Source organism: Haliotis rufescens, unplaced genomic scaffold (assembly GCF_023055435.1).
Source record: "Haliotis rufescens isolate VD_foot unplaced genomic scaffold, xgHalRufe1.0.p SCAF_2, whole genome shotgun sequence".
In the NCBI taxonomy this organism is placed as follows: Eukaryota; Metazoa; Mollusca; class Gastropoda; order Lepetellida; family Haliotidae; genus Haliotis; species Haliotis rufescens.
Window position 1 is genome coordinate 48,328,050 of NW_025963890.1, and position 4,818 is coordinate 48,332,867.

At 38.3% G+C, this 4,818-nt stretch overlaps 2 non-coding genes across 2 annotated transcripts; both read left to right on the forward strand.

Annotated features, from left to right (window-relative positions):
* The first annotated feature begins 264 nt into the window (after positions 1 to 264).
* Trnaw-cca lies at positions 265 to 336 on the forward strand. The gene has a single exon. It is a non-coding gene; the product is annotated as a tRNA-Trp (tRNA).
* Positions 337 to 2,550: 2,214 nt separating this feature from the next.
* On the forward strand, positions 2,551 to 2,622 carry Trnaw-cca. The gene has a single exon. It is a non-coding gene; the product is annotated as a tRNA-Trp (tRNA).
* Positions 2,623 to 4,818: the final 2,196 nt, after the last annotated feature.

The window sequence follows — 4,818 nt, forward strand, 5'->3', positions numbered from 1 at the left end:
CATGACACCATTGAGACGAAACACATCAACATCAGAAAAAACGGGGATGTAAAAATAACCAAGTGACAGATACGGACTCGATCCTAATCAAATATTTCCTTTAGGGCATCCCCATTAAAATATCTAAAACGTGAAGTCGTAACTGATTTGAGAGTTACCTCCCTTTCTCCATCGCATTTCATCACGAAATGACATCAACATGGAAATGGGCATGGAGTCTGCTGTTAGAGATTCAGCTCATTAGAACCCACTGATAGACAACTGGGCCTCGTGGCGCAACGGTAGCGCGTCTGACTCCAGATCAGAAGGTTGCGTGTTCAAATCACGTCGGGGTCACTGTCATTTTGTCCAAATCTCCAGTGATCTGTTTTCAGCGCTGCATGGATTCAAAGAGTACGTGTTTGATAAATGGGCATTCTAATAGTCTGAAATTTACAAGTTTATATTCTCAAATTTAATTCTATTTGTATTACAATAGGCATTGTGGCAATATGTATATGGTTCGGCGTCAAGGTGAGTATAAGAGTTTGGTTCCGTTATTTCAGTTGTATCATGGCAGAAGGTACGTTGGAAGAAAACTTGGAGTAAAACACGTCTCAGACGTTTTGGTGTTTGTGACACCAACGAGCACAGGTGTGGTGCAAACAAACCAAGACTAATATAATCAGGACGGATTTTGGATTCGAACCCACGACCCGTAGACCCTGACATGTATGGATTTCTCATCTCCTCAAAACAGGAAGCTAATCTGCTAGACCACTCGTGTACTCGAGGCATTGGCTGACTCAAACATATTTATTGACTAAAGACTACCCGATGGATTGGAAAAAACAACTCATGGAGCTTACTATAGATCCTTTCCTTTTGGTGTGATATTGCTGGAATACTGCTAAAAGCGGCGTAAAACCATACTCACTCACTCACTCCTTTCTTTTTAAAAACTAATCTGATCAAAGGACAAATACATGCAATTAAATGATTATTCTACCATGAATTTGGAATTTACTCGATTCTGATTGGTCAATCAGAGGCTATTAAATCACAATAAACCCCCTCTGATTGAAACAGCTGGTTTGACGGCCGCATCACCGCGGAAGCTAATATTCATAGAATAGTACTATTTTCAGTCATTGTCGGTAGGCATATTTAAATAACTATATCTACAATTACAGGTTACAAAATGCACAGATGCGGTTACTACAATATTCAAAGAATGTGCCATACATTTCGTGCAGAAAAAACCGACAGAAATCAACAAAGGGAATGTATTTACGTTTTGGAGACAACAGAGAGCTTGAAATTTTGGCGCTTTTCTATATACGACTGTGACGTCATATCTTTTGCGTCACAATGAGCGATATGACGTCATAATGGTGACGCGCGATGTAGAGCGAAAGCCTTGCAAAGCTTGCTTTGTTTTCTTTAGGGATGCTCACCTCATGTTAGCTTACCAAGTTGCCGTGCTTATATGCTTTCAATGCCTGTCATATGTTCGAGTGAAGTATTACGGTGTAAACAAACTGCTTGAGTATATACAGCACCATATTTTGTTCGGTGATTCCGTAATTCAGATCGATAATTACCCACTCAAAACACTGAACTCAACCCATGCCGCTTCACTCAGTATATTTGCTAACACCAAAGAGTTCGCGTTTTATTTAGTCATGGTAGAATGGAGATAAACATACAGTGTTTTCAATGTAGAGCTAGGTTACCTGTAGATTTAACCGCGCTAAATTTAACATTTGAAACCTCACGCTGCGCGTTCGGTTCCAAATTCAATTTAGCGGGGTTAAATCTACAGGTAACCTAGCTCTACATTGAAAACACAGTATGTTTATCTCCTAATTTACAATAAAATATTTGAAGACAAAAACATGAATGAGCACTTTATTGTTTCACCTAATTAATACAGTGTGAGTGAATGAGTGAGTATGGTTTTACGCCGCTTTTACCCTTAACCAACTGTAACAGGATAGCACTTAACACCTAGAGTTATTTTGTAGACCATCAACACCCTACATTAAAAAATGTTTAGTATTTATTCTCAAGGGTGGCCATGTCGTCTAATTTAAAAAGGCGCCGCATTTCTCTGAGATGAAATTTTTTTAAGAAGCTAGATACACGGAAGAAACCGCTGTGAATGCGGGTTCGAATCCCGGTTCGCCCCGATCATGTTTCTTGGTTTGTCAGCACCATACCCGTGCTCCTGTGTGTGACGAGGGTGGTAAACGTCTGAGACCTGCATCACTTCGGGTTTCATCTCGACAGTAGGCTGACATTCCGTGATATAACGGAATACTGTTCAAAGCGGCGTTAATCCAGCTCACTCACTGTTGACCTCAAACGGGCTTCTATTACCACCAAGTACTCGCATAAAGCTTCGAGTGTTGAGATAAAGGCCGGCACGGATTTGACGCGTTTGAGTTAGAGTTGCCTCCCTTATTCCGTGTCGCACTGGATTTCATCGTAAAACCACGCTCATCCAGACTGTGCGGCATGGAGCTTCAGCAGATATAGCTCATTAGAAGATCAGCGTATAAGCAGGTCGGCCCTGTGGCGCAACGGTAGCGCGTCTGACTCCAGATCAGAAGGTTGCGTGTTCAAATCACGTCGGGGTCACAATAGTTTTATAATCCAAACTTCTCATTATATGAACAGAAACATGCATACAAGGAAAACATTTATATTCGACGCCAATTTAGAGTTACAAGCAATCCTAAAACCTGCAGTTGTAAATGCTGAAGTATTAGTGTTTTCGTTATTTTTACACAAACAAATTGAGACATGTACAAACACTATACCTATCTACACCGGTAGATACACGTAATCAGTTATTATGTTTAATACCTGAAATATCAGGTATTATATTTAATACCCGACTCACACAGTTAATATACATAATAACTGACATTTTAAGGTGTTATACATAATATCTAAATGGAAATTGCAATGTAAAATGTATTGTAGTTAACTATTGTGTTATCCCTGATTCACTCAGTTTCGATAGGAAACCATCTGTGTGAAAGGTATTGTTGAGTGATAAATATAATAGTTGGCTTCTTAATTATATCAACTGAAAACACTTTTTCTGGTGTTTTGAACAACAAGTACTCTGGAATCAATTCGATGGATGTGCGACACCACTCTACACTGTGGACGATATCTCAATAGACTATCATCTATCCTCTGAAATGAACATATCGGACAGAAAAAAAATAGTTGTTAAATCATTTTAATAACAATTTAATAAAAGGAGCCCAGCGACTCTCTTCAGAAATTTAGACTTGCCAAATATTTTAGACTTGCATGGGCTGTATCAGGGTCTGTCAGACAGACTAGAAATGTCAAATGACAATGCCATTTGCTGAGTTGCTGTGAAGAGAGAATCCAGTTGTGGAGGTCAAGGTTTTATTAAATGCAATTGTGCTATGTTGATTGCATTAATGAAAATTCAAAGTTGACATCAAAGTCCTTTTTATTCCTCGTATTAAGACAGCAATGTACAATAACAGTTAGCTTCACAATATATAAAACTGATTATGCTTTAACTGTGAACAATGTTAGCGTACAATCAGTTATGACATATAATACCTGACAAAAAGATATATTCTGCCATAAACTTGTTAATTAGGTTCTCGATTCTGATGGGTCAGTGAGAGGTTGTCAAATCACAATAAACTCCCTCTGATTGAAACAGCCGATTTGACAGCCGCATGACCGCGGAAGTAATATTTTATATAATAGTACTTCTTTTACAGTCAATGTCGGTAGGCATATTTAGATAATTATATGTACAATTACGTGCTGCGCGTTCTGTTCCAAATTCAATTTAGCGCGGTTAAAGTAATCTACCTCTACATTGAAAACACAGTATGACTATCTCTTAATTATACATGTAGAGAATCAGTGAGATTTTATTTACCATCCAAAATCATTCTTCGAACCTTTTCAGTTTGTAGACAGTAATTAGCAGTGTCTTCAGTGTAAAAAGTGCTGATAACAGCTTAAGTAGCAGAGTGGCCATTAGTGATGTCATTTGATTGTGACCTCGTGGTAACAGTGACGTCACAATGGTCTGCAAAGCATTGGGATGCAATTTCATTGCAGCGATATCTACAGTGTAGATATCGCTTGATCTCATCCAAGCGATATCTCCCGTGGGAGCCAGTTTTGAATGATAAATAGAGAATCTCACCCTCGTGTCTTTTGATATCAAATATATCAACACGAGTTGATAAAAGTGGAAAAATTCCGAGGCTTGCCGAGGATTTTTGCCACTTTTATCAACGAGTGTTGATATATTTGATGTCAAAAGACACGAGGGTGAGATTTTATTTATCCAACATCTTTCTTCCAACTTTTTCAATTTGTAGGCAGTAATTAGCAGTGTCTTCAAGTTAAACAGTACTGCTAACAGCTAGCAGAGCCATGAGAGATGTCATTTGATTGTGACGTCATGGTAACCAGTGATGTCACAATGGTCTTCAAAGCATTGTGATGTAATTTCATTGCAGCGATATCTACAGTGTTGATCTCATCCAAGCGATATTTCCTGTGGGAGCCAGTTTTGGATGATAAATTATAATACCTGAAAATTCAGTTATTAAGCATAATAACTGAGTGTATCACTGAAATTCCAGGTATGATACATAATTGATTAAGTTTTTTAACTGTAACATATATACTGCACACTAACCGAGCGAGGTATTCATGTGTAGACTACGCATATTGGTGTTGTAGTGTCATTGTGACACTTGAAATTTAATATTACAGCTTTTTCAAGAACGATAAGTTCTTTAAGACAGTAGATTATTG